Consider the following 22,566-nt stretch of genomic DNA (forward strand, 5'->3'; position numbering starts at 1 on the left):
GGCAGTGGGAGTTTCCCTCTTGCCTTTCGTATGAGAGGATTTTATACAAAGTGTAGATGCTATGGAGTGCAATGGTCATGTCCCATCTGAAGAGTAATGCTCTTGGCCATCCCAGTCAGGTGAAATCACTACAGACTAGTAACTGGCTGGTAGGTCCCTGGAAGAGCAGTGTTGCTCTGCAGCCTTAGTGTTCCATAACGATGAAGCTTCATGGTATAGGAGACAGCGAAGTAATCCAACATGCATCACAGAGAGCAAAAGTAACACAGACCATTGAAATAAAGGATCTTTTTAATAGGAACAGCATGAAATAACATGGTACTTGCTAACTTATGCTTTTTGGGATTTCAGTGTTCTGCATATCCAAGGAATGGAGTGACATGACCCCTAGCATCTCTAGTTTCCCAAAAGAGTAGAAAACTCCACAAATTAGAGAGAACGTGACAGAGCCAGAACTCTGCTTTGCATGCTTCCTCCCCTTCTCCTCCTATCTATGTCACCAAGCATTTTCTATTAACGCTTCTCCCTTATCCTACGTGGTGCCAGAACCTGAATGAGTCACTGCTAGAGAAGGGCTTATTGGATGGCAGAGGCAAAGAAGCAGCATTACTAATGGTTTCAAAACAATAGGGAATACTTGAATGTCCAAAAAAGGAAGCACTAAACTTTTGCTGTGTTAGACTGTCACTGACTTACTGTCAAGTCATTAGGCAGCATCCCAAGCAATGGTGAAGGAATGTATTTGAAAATACATTTGGGACTGGTTTGCAAGCATCAGAATGTTTACACTCGTTGTGAGATTTCCCCTTCTTTTGTATTGGGTTATTGTGCTAAGAGTATTTGTAGTTAAGGTTGTTGATTACTCCTGGCCAGAAAACAGCAGTTTCTTTTGGTGAGTATTTCTGAGGTTTTGAAATTTGGTTTTGGTCCATATGTGGTGGAATGAAAATGGAAATTTCAGAGTCTTTTAGCAATAACAAACAGAGAAGAATCAGGAGAAAGAAAACAGTCAAAAGTTGAACCTGGCATTAACCTGGCATATGGAAAAACAACAGCTGCTCCTGGTAAGGTGAGTACCTTATAAATAACACTTTTGGCCATTCTGCATTCTTCTGTGATATGCTATAGGAAACCTTTTTTGATTAAAAAAACATTCTCGGTTTGGCAGAATGGTGATTCTGGAAATAAAAAATATCACTGAAAATATTTGGTTTAGCTTTATTGAGAACCCAAGAGCCAACTTTACCTTAAGAGATTAGACCTGGAGGCATGGAAAGCGAAGAGATCTGCAAATCCTAATTGTTCATTCCCTTTAGAGGAAGCTGCCTCTAGATTACATTCATTTAACTATATACAGTTCCATGAGAAAGTGTTAGCGGCACCTACATTTTGCTCTTGGAAACACGAACAATATCCCAAGGCTGTGCCTGCAATGACAAATGTGAGCCTGGTGTCTACATAACATCTCTCATTACCAAATTAGTATTTTTTCCTCTGAACAGTCATGTGGTTTTAAAAAAAGCCATAAGCTCATCGTAGATTCATATGTTGGAGAATAAAATGGAAGCACTGAAGGTCAAATTGAAAAACATACTTTAAGGGTTTGATATCACATCCTGCTTTCCCCTTTCAGGTGAGACTTCCACTACTGCGACAACACCTAAAATTTATAAATTGCTCCAAAAAGTTGAGAATGTTATGATTCAAAAATTTTGGTTGACATTTGGAATAAATTACCAAGAAAGGAAATTGAAGCAAGGAGCATAAATAAGCTTAAGAGCCACCTAGCTTTACTTCTGGACAAAAGATGAGGTGAGGAATACAGTAAAAAGCAAGAAAGCATAACAGAAATTTAAGTGAAAGAAGGGTAGACATACCAAGGTAGCTGGCCTTTTTCCTGTTCTTAAACTGTTTTGTGCTTTAATCACAACCTAGCTTAGGCCTCACTCAAGATCATAAATGCATTCCCTACATGGCTTAATTCTATAAAACCTGTAGTTTTGCACCATATCCTCTAATTGCAAGCAGATGCAGTATCAATACCAGGTCAACAAGATACTTTATCTGAAGAAAAAACAATCTATTCCAGAATTTTAAGAAACATTTCAAGTATAGGAATCCAAAAGTGGCCCAAACAGTGGGCTTGATCCTGCATCCTTTGTATCCTTTGCATCCTTTGCATCCTTGCATCCTTTGCATCCTTTGCATCCTTTGCGTCATCCTTTGCACCCTGACCCTGGCCTGAAGTAGTGGGGTTGGTGCTAGGTTGGGTCTGGAAGCTGCTGTGCTAGCACAGCACTGCGCCGTCAGTGGGGGACCAGGGCTGGGCCCCATAACTACCCTGCTCCGCTTCCGTTGTGGACTCAGTTGGCATCAGTTCAGGGCTCTATATACTCTGTATTATTGTGCTGCATAGACTTGAATAGTCCTATGGGACTTTGTCTGCTGGTTTAATTTAAAGTGAAACTTGGATTGTCAATACATCCCAGAGGTGCAACTCTCAGTGTCTTCTGGCACTCATTTCTGGTCCTGGAAGACAGAAGTATTTCTGGCCCCAGTTATAGAGAACAGTATTAAAAATTGGCTTTGCTGCATACAAGGAGACTTAGATGTTGACACAGGCTTTTGGAAAAGCCTCTTTGTGCTTGTGTGTAAGTGTAGGATTTCTAGGGCAGGAAAAGGCCAAGAGGGTAATCCTGTGGCTCTCATCTTCAGGCTTCTCGTGTCTGAGGCACGTAAGAAGGGGGTGGTGGCTGTCACCATGGCTCTGCGGAGTTTGGGACAGAGAGGCTGGTGCAGATGGGGATGTGCCTTGCTGACAGAGGTTGCCAAGCCCCCTTTCTTTCCCAAACTGGTTGCACATCTGGAGAGGTCTAACAACACTGTAAAGATACGACCTCCTTCCTTCTCCTTGGCTCCGAGTGACACTCAGAGAAGTATATCACATAATCTCTAGTTTAGATAATTTTATAAGCTATATCACTTATTAATTGTATTTTTTCTCAGTGCTTCAAAGGTCATTATAACTGTCTGAGTTTTTTGCTGTTATAATCTGTGTATTGCTACCGTCGCAAATCCCTTTTACACACAAGCCCCTTAATTCGAGCAGGGTGGCATTTTTAACTCAAATTAGTGGGCTCACAAGGGAACATTAGCTACAGTTTATTAGCTCAGCTCTCCAGCTGCTAATCCAATCTCTCTGCATGGCAAGCCAGTTGCTGTGTGTAGTACAGGTGTTATTCACAGTGTGCTCTCATTCCAGCCAGGCTAGCCCAAAAGGCATTAACTGCAAGGCAAATGGTTTGATTCTGCAACGAAGATATGTTCATGGCAACAGAGGAAACAGAGTCACCAGCAGATAGTTGCAAGTGAGTCTTAAGATGTTAACTTCTGTGTAAAGGATTAAACCAAAATTATCCTCTCACATACAGGAAATGCTCAGGGGATGGCCTTCTCCAAAGGTTTGAGATACTTTGCTTGAATCACTTCTGAATCATCCATTTATGGGTTTATACATCTGTGTTTAAAAATCTCTTTAACACCACACCAACCTACCTGTGTTTTTGTTGTCTTCAAAATGCATGTGCACTACACTAGCAGTAGTGCCACTGGGGACAGACCCACCAGCCTGCTGGCTCTTCTGCACAGCAAGAGAGCAGATGTGGAGTGTCCTTTTTCTAAATGACTATTTAAGGTACAGAAAAGTAAATGAATCTGTTATTAAGTCCTTCATTACATTAATGTATATCCTGGACATGTATTTTAATGACCAGCATACTGTAATGGGTTTCCCTGACTTAATAAAATGTCTCAACATGCCCAAGAGCCTGGATAGACCACTGCAAGCAACTGAGTTACTGCAGGTGTGAGCTTTTATCTTATATTGTCTAAAGACATATACTTTGCTCATTTTGGTGTCTCCTAGCTCCTTGTAATGAAAGACAAACAAGAGCAATCTGTGTACATCTAGTTTCGATAACAAGTTTGATAGCAAGATAGAAATCTTGCACTAATGTAATACATTATGGCGTTTGAGTCCTTTTACTCTGGCACAGACAGATGATGGGAGTGACTATGTGGGTAACAGAGGTTTCACCAGTCCCAGCTCTCAAAGACTAGGGGCCAGTTTGTGTCACTAAATTCAGATGAGCAAGCTGATCCATGAATTTTCTAGAGTCTAGGTCTCCCTTGTTTACTCCCTTTGAAAGTCAGGTAGGCAACTTCTACCTTAATCATACTAAAGGCCACATTCAGATATCCTAAACTGTACCAGCAGACTTGCCTGGTGCTTCCTACTAACTGATCCTAGGCAGCTCTCTTTATGGTGCTTGTGCAGTTTCTTTGACACATACCTCTGTGGTTCTTGGTCTTTTCAACAGACTGGAGATATGTAATTAGGTGGTATTTAATTCTTCCTGGGATGGATTTGAGAGTAGTGACATTGGGAAGGAGTACAGAGTCTTTATTGTAGCGTAAATTCCCCTTAGTTCACTCTCTTGTATTTAGGTACAATTTTCTGCCCTGAACTTTAAAGGCACAGTGCTGAAAACCAGGGTAAAAATCCCTAGTAGAGAGCAAAAAGAAAGACTTTTCACTGGTTGCTCTATGGAAGCTGAAATAATAGGTAACATTCTGGCCTCCCTGACACAGTGTACGTTTTTCTTGGATTGCAGGACCAGGATTTCACCTGTCTTCTACAAGTTGCTTGTGGTCAATGTAAGGGCTCTCAACTCAAGTTCTGTTCTGGAGAAATGAGCAATATAGTGGTTTGTGGGTGGAAAATCAAATGGCTTGATGGTCATAACCTAATGAGTTCCCCATATTTTTAATCAAGAAAGTTTTTTCCCAGTTACATGCTTTAACTAAGCACCATAAAAATACTTGGAATGGAGTATGGTTTCAATATAGGTAGGTATGCAAAGATTAAGTAAAACTAGTTTTTCATCACCGTATGCAAGGCAGTGCAGAGAAGGGCATTGCTGGGTCAGAGGGCCATCAGCTGACTTGCAAGATGTGAGCTGTTAAACTGGACAAGTCTTGTGTCCACCCACTGGGGAATTTGTATTGTCTCCCTTGGGGAAAATTAATCACTAGTTTGTGCTTAAATATAAAGATTTGATGAACAATGCATCAGACAGAGTCCTACCACCATAAGTGGATCTAAGGAATCTGCAAAGACGTGGCACCAGCCAATACCTTATATACACTTGCATCAGCACCAATCCTGTGAGCGTCAACATCAGGCACTTCAACCTGGCGTTGGGTCCATCGCTTAGCCCAGCTCTGTTTCCTGAAGGTGGCCCCTTGGCACTCCAGGACTGCTACAAGACAATGCTGCAGCTGTTTCTTATCTCAGCACTAAGGGAAACCTCACTCCCTTACTTGAAGTCATTCTGTCTCTGGGATTCCTGCTTCCAGCCAGTTTAACCCATTCTGTGGTTGGGCCTTCTTGCCCTTCATGCCAGATCATACCTTGATCACAAATTACCACTGCTGAGCAGTTACAATTTGAATTTCCCTTTCACTTGTTTTTAACAAGACCATTGAATCCCAGCCCAAGAAACCCGACAGAGGATATTTACATATAACTGTTATTAGAGGAACTTTCTTTCCAAGTCTATCAACAGGTGATTCATATCCTGAAGCATGAGAGAATTTCAGCTCACACTTTTACATGCAAGTTGTATGTGAAAAAGGAAGAAAAGGCAAGAAGTACATGAACACTACAGACTTCCAAAGTATTTAATTTTCCCTCTTAGTAACTATTGAGAAAACCAGGATGTGTTATTTTCCTTTGGCCCACATCTTGCCATCAGATTCCTGAATATCTGAGCATATCTCACTGAAGATGTGCTATATTCAGAGTGCTGCCCCGACTGGGCTAAAAGAGCCACAAGACCAGTACCTAGAAGCTGATTCAAGGAATAAAATCTCAGGCAGCTTTTCAGAAATGCCAAGATGTTTAACAGATGTATAGTCTTTCAGAGTTAAGCTCTTCTGAGCTACAGTCTAATGCTGATGTATCAGAGGTTGATAGCTGGTTTCTGTCACTGCAAACCTCTGGCTCAGATGCATTTCACTGGAAAAAGTCAGTTATGGGCATTAGAAAATCAAGCCCTTGGTCACTGATTACTCCACCTGCTTGGCAAAAGCATCACCTCCATGCTCACTGAAAAGTAGATGCCAGAGTTCATTTTTACAGGCATTTGGTTGCCAAATGGTGTTTTCTAAAAGATCTTTTGATCTGTAAATACCTAGAAGTAGCTTAAAAGTCTGGTCCTTTGTGACTATATAATTATATTAGAGAATATAAATTTGGTGTTTGAATGACCTGAGTTAGATATGTTAAACACATACTTCCCCTCTAGATGAGTTTTCCATGTTGAACTTTATTTCAGATAATTGCAGGTGTAGACAGAAATGTTGGAGTTGTTCCTAAGAAGAAGGAAAAGATGCTGAGTATGGGAAAACATTTCAGACTTAAAGGGCCTGACTATAGGATTTCAAAGGTTTTTGGAGCAAGTTCTGGATCAGGGTTTTCATTTATCTGCGTTGATTTTAAAGGACAAGTGAATCTTCCTGCAAGACAATCCTGTAACAAACCATTTTAACTAGAGAAGATTTTTTTTTAATTGATTGCTACTTTTGACTTCATTTTCCAGATACTGCAGCCATGCTACATAACTGGAAGCAATTACTAGAAAGGTACAGAAGATAAATCTGGCAAGTTTTCTCTACATATGTCAGAACTGTTCTTACGTTAATTGTCTGAATAGAGAGTGGGAGTTCTGTGTCTTTTGGAAGCATTGAGTTTTTTTCCCCCAAGTGGAAAGCAAGGTCAGAAACCAGCAACTCCCTCTTCTCCTTGCCTTGCACTCTTTTCCTGCACTGATTTGGGAATTTGAATACTGTTCCCTGGCTGCATTTGTAAATCTGTCCTAAAGTAAGGCATTTTACATTTGAGTTTTTGCCCAATGAATCATTTCACTAGCTCTCCTCAAAATCCTGAACTACCTCTGTGTGAGAAAAGCTTGAAAGTATTTGCACTGGTGGGGGCAGGAGGGAGAAGAAAGGGTGAAAATGTGCTTTATGTGCCTGTTCAAAAATGTTAAAGCTGGTCATTTATTGGGGTAATAAGTTGAGCTAAGCTCCTTCTTGAAATCTGCTGGATATCAGCTAGCAGGACTTAGTCCTTACTCTAGTAAAGCTTAACAGTGGTGGTCCTCAACTGTCTGAATGCAATGTAAATACCATTTTCTGCTTTAAGATTTATCTCTGTGTCCCTGTGAAGCTGGTTTAGGGGAATAAGAACTGAAGAAATATAGGAACTGCTGATCTGGACTTATCAAGGTATGCAGGATCTCTTATATCTAAAATGAACTACCCTGAGTGAGTTACCTATTTTCCATCGAGTTTTTCATGCTGTCACAATATAAATCAAATGCTCGCAGTAAAGAGTAACCAATTGCCAGATGACAAATAGCACTGAAACAAAAGGTTTCCTTTCTTCATGAAACATTTTGAAATCTTAAGTGATCTTGTTACTAGCAAGTGTAACAAAATCCTTGGGAAAGAAGAACGGCTGATATGATTCGTGAGGATCTGTCTGACAGATTTTTCTGCAGACGAGCTTTGACCTTGGAAAGAGGCAGAATACCTTCCTCTTTGCTGGCTGCTCAGAACCACAGAGACTGTAAAGGTGCTTTTTGTCCCAGGCCCATCTGCAGCTCCGCGGAGAGGCCGCCTAAAGCAGCTGTCTGAGCTCTGATGGTTGCGTGGGCTTTGGGGGCAGCGGGCTCCCACAGCAAGCTGCAGGGTGTGACTGGTCTCCACCCTGGCAGATCTTTCACTTTCAAGGTCTCCTCCACACCTTCTGGTCCTTTCTGCCCATAGTGAAGTGATGGAGAGGAGGTTTTCATGGAAGGACCTGGGCTCCTGACAGGGCAGAGTTAGGACATCGCTGCTCTGCTCCACTACCCCCAGCAGAACTTCTCTGGTTTCACTGCTAGTTGTGCCCCCTTAGTCCTCAAATTTGCCTGTAAAAATTATTCCTCAGCACTGGCACAGCTCTGATTCCATGTGTAAAAAGTACTCTTTTTAAGCATTTCTCCAGTTGATGAAGACAGATCGCTCCATAGTGTCTTTGTTTCCGCTCCCTACACATATCTCCTGTAGATATAACATATGCTCATAAAACCAGCTGGAAGTGGGACACGTAAACAGCAGTCACTCAGCAGTGGCTTCTCATGCCAGCTTCAGTGGAACAGAGTGTGAGGATTAAATTTATATTCTCCTGCTTCCCTACAGAAAATAACTCTGTTCTTGGCACCAGTTCCTTAGTTTGTGTAAAAAGTCAGAGAAGCCACACCAGTTTGCACTAGCTGAAGGTCGTTCTCTACCTTTGAATCTTTAAAAATCTCTCCTTCCTGGGGAGAAGGAGAAGGGGGGAAAGAAAGAGCACTTGGCTATACTGAGTGAGAGCCTGTTCTGGGCTGGTGAGAATGCCAACACGCAGCGTTAGTGGTTATGTTACCTTTTCCTACCACAGGTGTTAATCTTGGCATTGGAGAGAGCTAGCAGAACAGAATGAGTCCTGGGCTCCTGTGACGCAATGACGTTTCTTTAAATGGTCTGTTTACTTAGGTTGACAAATGACAAACTGGCAAAACTGGAAACAGGTTTTCCATTGATCCACAAAACAGCTATAGCAAGGAAGGAGGAAGAGCAGACCTCTCCACTAATCCCTTTTCCCCCATTCCCTCCAGCCAGCCACTCACCCCTAAAAGGGTCTCTCCTGTGGGTCATTAAACTGGGTTTTTAATCTGACAATGACTCTCTTGCTATATTTGTATAGGCTGTGTCCACAGTAATGAATTGAGCTGATATTAAAGCTGTCTGAAAAGCCACCGAACACTTGCCACTTGGTCCATTGCTACTTACCTGGCTTGGATTGGACACTCTGATTTTTTAATGAAAAATCATCCATCCTCCTCTTTCTTCAGTGAAAGAAATACCATGGAAATGTCTTATAGCACAGACACACCAGCTTGTTTCTCGGGTCCAGTTACTCCTAGCACAGGTACAAGAAGTCTTGCCCTCACCATCCTGAACTTACCTGCAAACAGAAAAGGCAAAAAGTAACATTCTTTTGGGAACATGGATAATTTAGGAATAGCACAATATGTAATTTGGATCACTTTGTTGTGCAAACTGGCCCTGTAGAGGACAACACTGCTTTGAATCAGCTTCACAGGGACTTTCTGCGGAAAGAAATAAAGTGAGCTCATTTACATGTTTTTCACCTTTGGGCAGTTTTCTGGCAATTTTCAGAAGTACTGAGGTGAATAGCACACTTTTAATGTAGGCATGTTATTTAAATGCTTAGCATCAAGGACCAGGGATTCATTACCTTTGTGTACTGCATGCAGCGTGTTGGGGTGCTGAATAAAGAGATGTTTGAATTCTAGCACATTTATTGTTACTATTTTATTTTTGAGTATGGCAATTAAGTGTGCATATAAGGCTATGCGGAGTCAGTTATACTGATTGAGCTTTAGCTTTTAGATTAGGTTAGAGTTCTTGTATCCTGATCTGTTCTTTTACACAGCCTGATGCAAAAATTGCTGAAGTCTGTGGCTTTGGGTTAGGCTCACAGATATTAGCTGTGACACCTGGACTCATCTAGTGGCTACTTCTAAGTTCCTGCAATACTTTTTAAGACATGAAAAGCATTTGAAGACAATTCAAATTCTAATGGAAACATGAAATCCCTTTGGATATTCTAACTGTAAAGAAACAGGGAAAATACATTAAGTACTTTTTGAACAAGCAGTTATTAATTAACAATAATAGTAACAGGTTATAGCTCTGCTTGAGGTAGTATTGGTTTCAGTCAACCAGCCAAACTGTACCAATTCAGGTCAGAAACATCAACATGAAGATGACTTCAGATCTGCAAACTATAATTACTGTAGAGCAAGGGTTTTTCCTTCCTTTACCTTCAACAAAACCCACTCTTTCCATCTAGTCTTCATTTTCAGGTAGTTCAATTAAGTATAGAATATAAAGAAATTCTAAATTTTATTTCCTTTTCAAGGTTTCCTGCAGACTTGTTATGTCTTCCATGAAGTTTTCACTCTTAGTGACAGAGGAGAGCAAAGACGTTATGCAGATTGTTGTTGGTTTTTTTTCTTTTCCTTGGAAGTATTAGTAGAGAAGGACAATGTGATATTTTATATTTGTGTTGAACAAATACCTTGCCTTCTGTCATAAAGAGTTTGCTGACACCAGGACTGAGGTGAGGGCTTTATAGTTGAAAGCATCATTGGTGATGTGAAGATAATTGTCAGTTCTGTAGCAATCATCATGTGTCCATAAATTGCACAATATTTGTGGATTTAAGCTATTTATGCTTGCAGAAGCACAAATTGTTCTCCCTCACCAGCACTGAAGGTACTTCATTTTTTTATTTAATGCATCTTTTCAGAGATGGTTTTGTAGACCCTTACTATGACCCTGGATGTTATCTAGCATATCTGTGAATCTTTCAGCAAATCAGCAAATTAAAAAGTTTTACTCAGTGCAAGGAAGATTTCTTCACTAATCAGTGCAAGGAAGATTTCTTCATCTCTTTGATCAGCTTTCTATGAACAGAATGGATTTTTTTTCCTGTATTAGAAAATACGAAGTCCAGTCTCAGAAAAAGCTACTCAGTCTATTTGCCTGTTAAAACAAGAGTGGATTAATCTCAAAGCAGACTCAACAATTGTTTGACTGTCCTGTATCGGATAGCAGGGGATGGATTACAGGGGTGTGGGTGTCAGGATCATTTGATTTTCATGTGCCCTTACAGTTCAATGGCAGCTGTGTCTGCTTATCCGGGGCAAAACTGGAACCAAAGCGTTTTAAATGAATAACTGCCCCAACATGTCATGAAATGGATGCAACATGGATTGTTCACAAATAAATCAGCCTGAAGAATTTAAACACAGACAGCAAAGTCCAGCTTAGCAGCCAGGAACCGCACTCCATAATGTAACTGAACACCGAAAATACTGAAAATATTCTTTATATAGAAGGATGATGATTTACATGAAGGCAAAATTATACCATCAAGTTTTTAGCATGCACTTCTGTGGGAATCAAAGAAGTGTGCTTCTCAGAAAATGGATGGCAAACTGTATTTCATGGGGAAGTGTTCCAGTGACCGGGCTAGCATAAAACTAAGCATCTCCCCAGGCTTGATGGAGAAATGGCACTTTCTGCCCCTTGCCCCCGCTTCCACCCACCCTGTACCTCTAGCCTTTGCCAAAGGAGTAAGTTGCTCTTCTTTAGCGGATTCACTCTCCTTTATGATCTGAAAACACTCTTCCAGCCTGGAGCAGACGTGGAAACTTAGAACAGCAGCTGTGGGATTTTGTGCTTCAAAAGGAACTGGCATTGGTGCAACAAGCATGTGTGATAATTGCTTGTCCCTTCTAAATCACCTAGCCTTTTTATCTAAATGAAACCATATGACCCTTGGGAACAATGAAGTGAACATCTTGAAAGTGGTTTTCTGTTCAGCATCATGTAGGAAAAGACGGGAGAACTGAATGGGAGAGAACCAAAATTCAGAGTGACAAGGGGCAGACATTCATTCCCAGTGTCAGATGAACAAACATGCATTCAACGTGTTGCTCTGTCTTGCTAAAATATGTCTTATTCTCAAAAGGTCTAAAACTCTCTGTGACTCATCTGGATATGAGTCTCTGTTACAATTCCAATGTTGGTTCTGGTCTGCTGTATTCCAGAAACTTGCGTTGCTTTTGCCTTACTAAGTGAATTCCTTTAATGGTACCTATGCTTGGGTAGTCATTTCTCTCACCTGGGAAAATGTCTCAGCTAATGCTACATGTACAACCTTTGGTTTAACAGCTGAATTACAATACTGTCTCTCCCTCCACTTAGATCTCTCAAATACACATCTGGGTGTTTATCTAGCAGCCTGCTAGCTCATCCTACAGCTCCTTAGAAAGGAAAACACTACACGAAATCTGGTTTTCAGCAGGTAAGTAGAAACGTAACAAGCTGCCTGCCATCACACTTCAGGATGATGTCAAAGGGAATACAGCCCCCTCCCAGAAGAGAGCAGAGCCCACCTCCCAGCAAAGGGGCAAGAGTAATGTTTACCTCAATCCTTAGATGAATGTGGATGGAAGCTGTCATGCCATCACTATGCAGGGCAGTGCATTGAGCTTTCGATGTCTCAACCACTGCAACTGAACTCTGAGTTTTACAGCCAGTTCCACTTACTCCTTTGTTTACCATCATGGTTGCTCTTCGGGCCTTTTCATCATCATCTTACACAGGCATCAGTTATCATATTCCACTCTCTCTTCAAGCAGGTCTTTTGAATGAATGTTGCCAACTTTCCCTTGGTGCCCAGTGTATTTATGAAATATGTTAGAAGACAAGTCCAGCAGAGAAAAGGAATGAGACACTCCAAATTAAATGATAAAAGGATGCTGCCAGACTCGGTTTTGAATACAGCCCAAGGCACAATGTGCAAAATAATTTATTCAGGTACCAGCAGCCCAGACTGTGGTGTTTTGTGTGGGTTGGCTTTTGGACTATGTGCTACTATTAGACAAGTATTATAACAAATTAGGGAACCATTTTCTGGCAGAAAAGTGTGGAGTCTAAAGACATACATTGACTTCTTCAGATGTAAGGTTTCTTTTTGTAATGTCTTTCCATACTTCTGTGTGTGTCTGTGTGTGTGTGAGTACATGTGCAGGTGCTCTATAAATTTAATGTTGGGCTTTGGGGGCAAAATATATGCTGATGTTGACACATACAGTGGGACTGGAGAGCCTAAATAAAGGAGATGGGAGAAAGAAGGTAAGAAGTGTAGTGGACTGAAAGCACAAGGCTGGGAACTCAGTTAAAATGGTAGAAGAGTGGAGGAATTAAAGGGACTCAATAAGTAATAAAATAATACATATTATTGTTTTTGTTGTTCCTATCCATAATATGTATATATGAAACACACCTGACACAAAAACTTGCAGGAAGGGCATTTGAAACTCCTTGCACCATTTGAGAAGCAAGGTGTAGCACTGAAGAACAGCCACAGGCAGCATCCCAAGCTGTGGCTGTTGTATTGCACTCGTGATGCACATGCTCCCCTTGCAGGAGAAGCAGCTCAGGGGCAGGGAACGGTGTCCAGGTCCCTACACCCAGTGGTCTTGTATTGTCCAAATATGCCTAATGTGACATGGAGCAAAATGTCAAATGTTTTTTGTGCACTGAGCATAAACTGCTCTATGTGCCTCTTCCCCTGGTTTTCTCCCAAATGGCATCCAGAGGCACTCAGGACTGGAGCTTGTGGCTGCAGAGCTGCGCTGTGGGACAGTGCTCAAGACACCTCCTGGAAAGGGTAACATGGCCTGATTGCCATCAGATGGCCTTTGGGAGTGCTGGCGCTTTAAATGAGTTTATTCATAGTTAAACATTTCACGAGTTACTCAAGAGAACTTGTTTGTTAGAGGCAGGTGGTGACTAATCATCTCTTAGCCCACCTTTACCACATTCGAGAGTTGTCAGAAAGCTGACAAGTAGAAAAACCTCTTAGTAACTCTTCATAACAAGCTGACATAGGAGGCACCGACCCCCGCTGCTGTTGGATCAAAATGGGAAAAATAGGGCTTCCAAGTTCCTTTTTCTTGTCCTTGGAGCTTCATTACTTAGGTAATGGCAAAAATATGCTCCTCACATGGTGAAACTAATACATGTATAATTCTCCTTCCCCACACAGAAATTAATCATAACTTCCAAATTCAGAACTTAAATTTTTTTTTAACTCTTTTTTGCTGTCACAGCTAAGGTTAGAGATTTAGAGGATCTTCCTTCATGGTCCCATGAAGAGCCTTATGCACTGCCTGTCACCAGGACAAGTAAGCCAAACTCCAGTATTACAAGTCAAATTGCGAGCAGAGAGGGATGGTTAAGTGTCAGCCTGTTCTCCAGCCTGGAGCAGTTGTCGAGGTGCCCTATACTCCATAGCTGCCAGGCAATGAGTAGAGCAGCTCTGAGCCTGCTGGGGTATAGCCTGGGAGGTGACACAGCCATTTTCTTTGTCCTCAAACTGAGGAAAGGCCAAAAGGCAGAGTAAAGCTGCTTTTACATCCATTCTGCTGGGATTGGTACTAATGGTAGCTTGGGTGAGCATAGAGAACCAACTTAAAATGTAGCAGATGCTGCTTTTAAGCCTAAAAAAAAAAGAACTAGCAGTGCAACGAGGAAAAATATCCTGCAGCTGGAATAGAGAACTCTGTAAGGATGAAAGGAAGCTAGGTATCCTTTGAGATGGCAGATGTACTACCAAATATTTATTTTTTTAAAATATTTTCTTAAGTCTTTAAAGTAAGGTAGTAGCTTCTATTGTTTCCTTTGGCAGCTTATTCTAGCCATGAGTTTCTCCGTGTAATGAAATTCCACCTACAGTAAATCTTCTGAGTGCCTGGCTGTTCCTGAGGTTTAACTCTTCCAAGTCTTGCTCTCTGCTCATCTGCCTGTCCTGCATCGAGTTAATTCCAACTCATTACAAGATTGACATCAACAGTTCTGACATGGATGTCCTGGGATGTCATTTGGATGAAGTAGGTGACCCAGCCAGCTCTATTTTCTATGATTCACTTACTTATTGACTCATTTGATCACTGGAAATCTCAGTCTTTGTTCATGCCTAAGAACTTGTTATTTTGATCTGGAGAATCACTCTTTGTGAATTCAGTGTATTTATTTCTCACAGCTGGAATCTGTGCCGTTAGAGCCCGGGATGGCCCCAGCCACACCAGCTGGCCTACTGTCCTGGTCAGTGGTCTTCAACGTTGGGCTGGGCTGGCCGCGTGCCTTCCTTTCGTGAGAGGACAGTACTGTGGTGCCTGTATGTAGGGAAAACATTTTTCATGACTGGGAAAAGGCATAAGGGCCCGGAGTAGGCTGTTGTCCTTTCCAGGGTGGTTCCTCTGACTTCCTTGCTATCAGAGGCCAGCTGATGCCTGGTGACATATTCTGCAGGTCAGCCACAAGTTCTGATCAGTTGCACCCCATTTCATGTTAACTATAGGTTTGGAGCTGTGGCTGCAATAACCCCAGGCTGTGCTCTAGCTATTCCTCCTTGACTGCACCAAACCAGGCACTGTCAGCAAGAAGCAACTCTCCAAACTGATGTGTCTGCCCAAGCAACACAGAGCAGTCAGAGCCAAACACCAGCAGAGAGATGATGAGTCCAGTAAAAACACGACCAACTGATGGATGCAGAAGCCAACAGACCCTCCCTGACAGCCTTGGTCTAATAGCAACCAGGCAGCCACAGCTCAACCCCAGAGAGCTTCCTCTTGGGAATCCTGGCTGCCGGCCTCGTGGGAAGCAGAGGAGTTTCCTATGCATCTTACAGTCCTTCCCACATTGCAGACTTTTCTGACTTAAGAATATTTATCAGCTATTTGGGAAATATGTATTATTTCTGGAAATAAAAAAATGCTACTTTATTGAGCAAAGAAGGGCACACAGTTTCCTGAATAAACTCTCCAGCCTCAAGCTGGTGCCACTGTGCTCGAAGTGTCAGCATTTTCTGTGGAACGCTGGATCCATGTCTGATCCAGGCAGAAATGGCCCAAAAGGTTAAAAATAAGGACCCTGAAGTCACCCGCTGCAATCATCTGAATCCCATATGCCTGTATGTCTTGCAGGCATTTTACCTTTGTGAAATCAAATATAATTCCAAGCAGACAAATTCAATTCAAGAAGTTGGCTTGCCTGAATAAAGCCTATGGGAACATACCAAAAAGCTTCTAATTTTGTACCTAATATATTAGAGTACTTCTGACTACCCAGTGCTGTTTTTCTTTCTCTTAAAGTGCTGTTTTGATGATCACTTTTACCCCATATTCTGAAAGTGACTTCAGTAGCCCAAACAACAGGATGAGCTCCTTCTGTTTTTCTCTGAATTCAGGAAAAGAAAAAAAAAAAAAAAAAGAAAAAAGTTTTTCAGGAGCCATTGTCACGTTGCAGATTTCAGAGTATTTCCTCTCTTTACATATAGAATGGCTTTCTTAATTATTTCTCACTATTTCATGGCAAATACTGTCTTGATATTTATTTAGCAGCTTGACACTTCAGCCAAGAGAGAGATGAAATCCACATTAAGTAAACTGAAAGATGGAAGACGAAATTAGTGCAGAACTGAAGTGACTCACTCAGTGTCCATGCTGAAGTCAGAAATAGGAACCAAAATTAAGGCGAGCTAAGGAGCTTAATGAGAACATTTTATCATATGGAGCAAGCATTTTTTGGGGGCATAGTGTTTCCATCTATTAATTCTTAACTTGCTTTTCTCCAGCGGGATCTGCGGAGCTTATATTAACCAACATCCCTCTGATTCATTCAAACTGCTCTTCAGAATTCCTCCACTCTATTGCCATTGACTAAAACATTAAAAAGAGAGCTACTCTGGTGGACCAAAAAGGTATGTGTGGATTCTGGTACCTATGCCAAAACTTTGATCTGTATCTGTAAGTAGCGGAAGGCACTTATTTCACTGGGAGTTAGATGCTTAAATGCCTTTGAGAATCAGAGCTTTATTGGGAAATTATGTAAGCTTACTACATTTTTTATGCTTTACTTTTATGATCCATTTAATTCAGATGGCAAACATGTTGTGGAAGGAAGCAACCTTACTGTTTAAGCATTCTGACTACTTAATACATGAACCATTGTCATTAATAAATAATTAGCCAGGTCACTGCATATGGTACTGCCTTGCTGACTAGCTGAAAAGGGGAGGCTAGAAATGACAGAGAAGGGGCCGTGTACCTAATTTTTCTTTCCTACAATAGACTAGGAAACAGACACCAACTCATTTATATTGTCAGAATCTGAATATTGGCTTATTTTATGTGTACAAGAACTTCTCCTTCTGTGTGATATCCTAGTCTTTCCCTTAGGAGCTGTGAACATTACATAACTATTGAACAAGAGTCTACACACTGTGTTAAATTTCCAAAACTTGCAAGGAGGAATGTGTCACCTGTCAGAGAGATGTCACTTTGGCTGACTGCTGAGTGCTTTGAAATAGGCTCTGCTCCCCTTTGCGCATATTCACTGTGAAATGGTTTAACAGGATGAAGTGATTTATTTCAGTTGACAAAGCTTCTCAAGTAAATGAAAAAAAAAAATTATTCTCTCCAGTAGTTTTATTAAGCTACAATTAAATTATGGCTATTCAAATGAGACCTGAGCTATATTTACCTGGGAGCATCTAGCACTGTGTAGCCAGGTACCAAATCTGTCATAGCTGCATTAGCTATGGGATGATATGGGTCTACCCTACTGCAGGGTAAATCAGTCCTAAAGGGCTTCTGCCTAGCAAGTTTGTTTTGTGTCCAGTATTACAGCTTGCATGGTTATCATACAAATTTTTGTGCCAGAACAATGCACCCTCAGTAGTAAATATAATTGTTTTACTGCCTTTCCCCCTCTTCTCTCTTAATTTACATATCTGTTTTTATTGTGGTTCTGAATAACTAATGCTCCTTAGTGGACCATACCTTTATGGATCATGATCAATTGGAAAATTCTTTCCCTATTTTATGGACAGAAAAATGAAGCATAGAAGGTGGTGGCCGAGTACCAGACTCTGGATCTGTGTTTGTACGTCTTCACCCTGTTCTTGATTTCATTCCATTACTGAGTTGAAGCCATGGGTGACAACACATTTCTTTGCATGGAAACTGGAAAAGAATTATTATGACAAAGTGGTGAGCGGTTTTGGAACCCTATTGACATGGAAAACTGATCTGAGTTTGGGAGATGGATGAGTTTCCTTCGGGAATCACTGTCACTATTAACTGCCAGTGACACACAAGCAGCATCTTCCAAACAAAACATTAAGGGTCAAAAGTATGTAGAGCAAAAGATTATACTACTATGTAAAACTCTACAACCTTCCCCTTACCTAACCTCAATCGTTTCTTGTAAACGTTTATAAATGCCACTCTGTCCTGCTTCTATTGGGTGCTCTGTCACTTTGTGTCCCTCTGAGATGCTTGGGCACAGGTCAGGTACAGGACCCGGCCATGGTTTGGTACCCTACCCTAGTCTTAGAAGTAGTCTGAGAGAAGCATCAGTACGTGGGGCTCTCTGCCAGGTTCAGTTGCTGGTCAAATGGCAGGTTATATGGAAATTATTGTACTCGGTTCAAGATGTTCACAATTAAAAAAATGTTGTAGAGGTATTGTAGAGAGCTGAAAAACGCTGGAAGACCAAGCCTGGATTCCAGGAGTAAAGGAACTTGCCCAGTTGTACTGCTGACTTAGCTGTTACATCTAGATCTCCAAATGCAGACCCCATAGAGATAACTTACTGCATGCTTTCATCTGGACTAACGAGCTGAAGTGCAAAGATGTGGCTAGATTTCTGTGAGATTGTGCTGTTACCTCCATCAAGCACGTGTGCCATGCAGGTGCCCATAATGGTCATTGGTTAGGAGTCTCTGCACTGTGCCTTTTTGCATGGTGTAAATATTTCTTCAGACTCATCAATGTATTGAAAAGAAGGCTGAGATGACCTTAATAACACATTATAGTCACTTACATGAAGACTATATATGTCAAAGGGTAGATGCTTTCAGTGTTTTGTTAAACATACATAGCAGTGTGATAAGAGTTCGCATAAATATGGCTTAGATCCATGAAAGGACTCTGAAGACAGAAACATTCAGTCTTGAAATTAGATATGTGTCCTGTCGGTGGAGATGATTAGACCTGTGGATGGTTTAGCAAGGTGATAAATTTGCCATCTATTATAATAATCTTTAAAATATTTTTAATTTTTTTCTTTTAGGAAGACAGCTCAGTCCAGCAGTGGGAAAACCTTTTACAACCTGGATATGCTGGGGTCAGATGATTACTGCCACATGGGCTGTCATTTCTAGTATGAAGAAAACCCCAGAAAATTAACCTTGCTGTGTTCGACTGCCTTATTGATTGTCTCTGAAGTCCATAACCCATTAAGTATATATTAGCAAGTCTTGTTCTGTGCTTATGGATTATCAGTAACTGAAACTGAGCAAGCTCAGCATATATATGTGTATGTATATATATATATATATGTACTTGTTTATAGCACATTATAAAAAGGAGCTAATCTCATCTGCTTATCTTACATGAAGAAGTACTGAAGTACCAGACACACAAATCTTCATAACTAGTATTCGTCTAGCAAATTTTAAAAGCAGACATGTAAAAGTGCAAAATATATAAATCATCTCTGACAAGTCCAAAGAAAGACTGCTAAAATTTTTTAAAAAATACTTTACAAGCTCAAAGGTCATGCAAAGGTTATGTTAAGCCAGTTAACATAAGTGCTCAAGCATCATGGGATCTCGTTCATAAATTAATGGGACCCAGAAAAAGCCTTTGATCAAATAAACATGCTAGCTAAAAGAAATACATAGATGTTGTTGTTTAATGCAATACAAATTGAAGAAGACATATTTTAGCTAACTCTATTTTTTCTGACCCGAATCAGTGAATCAGTAAACCCTACAAAGTTTGGGAAGAGTAAACCAGTTTTTACCCTATATGGAACAGGTTATGGTTCAATAAACAGTTTCCTTAGTGCTCCCTCCAGCACCCCTGTTGATTTTATTTTCCAGCCACATTCCCTCAGTAATTCTTTTGGTCTGTGTTTGCTGGATTTTTCTCAGTAAAAAAGTCTCTGACCATATTCATACTAGATAATGTTGTTAGTTCTGTTACATTGCAGAGGTTTTGAATTTGCAGTGTATATATAATTTTTTTTCCTGAACAGGAAAGCTGCAGAAATCACCGAATCAATCAATATTGACCATTACCATATGGACTTTGCTGTCCTTATGCGTTATGTGAACAGTTTCTTGCTGAATTGACTTCTGTGAATCTTGTTGTTGCACCACAATCACCAGAATATTTTGAGGTATACAGAACTGTAAGTGCCTTGAGCCCTCCACCTTTGAAGCTGAAAATTGTTTGACCTTAATATTTCTAATTTCCTGTGGAATTGAATGAATAGTAACTTCAGAATTTTTTTCAGAAATCAGCAAGACATTTCTGTGTTATTCTCTGCCCACAATTTGTAATCAGGTCATCGCCTAGAATATACTCATAAAAAAAGTAGAAAACTTCTGAGCCGAAGATGGTCCTTTTGAAAGATGAGGAAAATGCCAGAAGCACAATAGCTGATGTTTTAAACCTCTCTTCGGACTACAGCATCCATTTCACTGAATCACACACAGACAGTCCAATGAAAAAAAAAAGTCTGTGTTTATGCTGGCAGGAATCCTGGTCACTGTCAAAGGAAACACTGTCTTCAAAAAAAGTGATGTTTTAGATTAAAATTCCCAAAAGACCACTTCTCAGTTTTGACATCACTGTGGATTCAGGAATGAAGACATTAAAAAACTAACTCAGGTATCACAAAGGTTCATACAGTAATGCCAGATATTTTAGTACTCCGTAAGGATTCTTGCCTCGTGCTGAGTTGTGCTGCAGCTTTTTGTTTAGAGACAAGAGCAGTGTATCCTGCACAGGGAAAGGACACATGGTTTTATGAGAAGATGCAGAGTACAGAGGAACAGAGGATGAGGTACAGGCTCTTTCTTCTCCCCATCCCTTGTTTCCCATGATTTTGCAGGAACTTGCTGGAGGGATACATGGTTAATGCTCCATGGGGCGTTACAGGACAGCTCAAGAGAAATGTTCCTTATAGGCAGGCAACTGAGGACCTTTTTGTATCAGTCCCAGACATTAAAAAAGTGTATTACACAAAGAATAACAAAAAAAGGGGCTGGAGATATGTGGTAGAGGGGCTGGACAGGAAGAAGGGAGATCAGCAGGATACCTGGATGTTGGCCTGATGATGTCTGAAGGCCCCTCTTGTATCTATACAGAGGAGAGAAAGGGGATGCCTGGTAACCGTGTTTTTGAGGTATACTCAGAGAGTAGGAAGGAGGTTCTGAGTAGCGAGAGCAAACACAGAAGAATCCCTTATGGGTAGGAAAAAGTGGTGGCCAGGGACTTACCTATCAGGAAAAGGTTTAGAAGAACAGTCTTCATGATGCAGAGTCTCTTTGCTGTCACAGAAGAGGAGGAAGAAAACAGCAAAAAGCCCAGCTTCATTCCTGTTGTTGTTTGTTTGTTGTTTTTTTAATTTATTTTTTTATTTTGATATGTAATACATAAATCAGTGAAGCCATGACCATGTACCCAGAGTAACACTACAGCTCTCAGACACGGGGCCATTGCACTTTTGTCGCTGCTTTTTCCAAACCTGTCTTCCCCAGGGATGGTTGCTGGGTGGGAGACCAGCAGGATCTCCACGCTTCTTTTCTCCTATTACCAGTGGCTTGGTGATCCAGCAAGACTGAGGAATGTCCGATCTCATAAATATCAGTCTGATCCTGTAATCATTAGTCACGCTGAAATACATCTCACTTCACTGGTAGCATCTTCCCATCAGCAGGCCATGAAACAACTGAGCACAGATGCTTGCTCTGTGGATTGGTGCAGTGTAGCACTACCACTGACAGACTCCTGGAGCCAAGGGTTGCAAGATTTATTTCCAGAACTTTAAAATGTATATTTTAATAGCAGGTTCTCTAATTCATCATCCAATTTCTCCTGTTGCACGTAATGTTAGAAAAAGACAAGTACACGTCTCCAAAATATAGCAAGAAAGCAATGTTAGGGATTTCTCATGAAAAATGACCTTGTCTGTTACGAAACCGAACTGCAATAGGTTAGCCACTAAACCTTAATCCAAGTAAAAAATGGCTTTCATGACTTGGACTTAATCTGTGATAAAGCTATTTTATGGGTGGCATGCATTGGTACCTTACCATTCAAATATTTTTTTAAGGCTCCAGTTTGGAAAGCCACAGGGAAAAATTATATTCATGACTTAATATAATAAGAGACTAAACTTTTCTCATACATATTTTATCTTCTTTGTATGAGGAAAGGTGGAAAATATTCTCTGTGGGAGAAATGGAATCCCACAGCTGCTAGGTCTTGGGACTTCATTATTCCCCCTTTCCCCTCTTGTAAGCTGTTTAGCTGATTTCTTGGAAACCTTGGGATGGTCCTGCATGTACAGCATCCTAGTGCCCTAGCAGAGTGCCAGTACAGAAGCCTATATGGCTCTGCTTCTATTACACAGAAAAGGCAGCTTTCTTTAAAAGCTAAACTGTTGTTAAAGAACAGATCTCTCATTTCTTTTAAAAAGCCTCCTCCTTGCTATCTGCAAGTTTCTTCTTGATTTCATCCTTTGAAAATGGACTATGTTGCTGTGCAATGCCACGACTTTGTACTTCTTTTCCAGACTTGTTGACATCCCCTAACAAGACAGTATGTTATTTGATGGTGAAATAGGAGGAAAATGGAATTGCTGAAGGAATTGATTAGCATTTGAAAACACTTCCTTCTTTGTTTTTCCATTTTAGCAATCTACTCTAGATTTCATCTTTCTCCTTAACTTGGCCAT

The 22,566-nt window shown here is 40.9% G+C and overlaps 2 long non-coding RNA genes across 4 annotated transcripts; both read left to right on the forward strand.

The window, feature by feature from the left end:
• Positions 1–425: 425 nt before the first annotated feature.
• Positions 426–16,553, forward strand: LOC138685849 (uncharacterized). 3 transcript variants are annotated; one of them, XR_011325231.1, is made up of 7 exons: positions 426–1,069; positions 3,598–3,694; positions 6,663–6,705; positions 7,268–7,350; positions 11,950–12,049; positions 14,441–14,642; positions 16,388–16,553. It is a non-coding gene; the product is annotated as an uncharacterized lncRNA (long non-coding RNA). The 3 variants fall into 3 exon arrangements; XR_011325233.1 differs by having other exon boundaries at positions 7,292–7,350; XR_011325232.1 differs by lacking the exon at positions 3,598–3,694 and having other exon boundaries at positions 7,292–7,350.
• A 1,088-nt stretch (positions 16,554–17,641) lies between these two features.
• LOC138685850 (uncharacterized) lies at positions 17,642–20,121 on the forward strand. The gene is made up of 2 exons (XR_011325234.1): positions 17,642–17,804; positions 18,889–20,121. It is a non-coding gene; the product is annotated as an uncharacterized lncRNA (long non-coding RNA).
• Positions 20,122–22,566: the final 2,445 nt, after the last annotated feature.

Source organism: Haliaeetus albicilla, chromosome 7, assembly GCF_947461875.1.
Source record: "Haliaeetus albicilla chromosome 7, bHalAlb1.1, whole genome shotgun sequence".
Taxonomy (NCBI): domain Eukaryota; kingdom Metazoa; phylum Chordata; class Aves; order Accipitriformes; family Accipitridae; genus Haliaeetus; species Haliaeetus albicilla.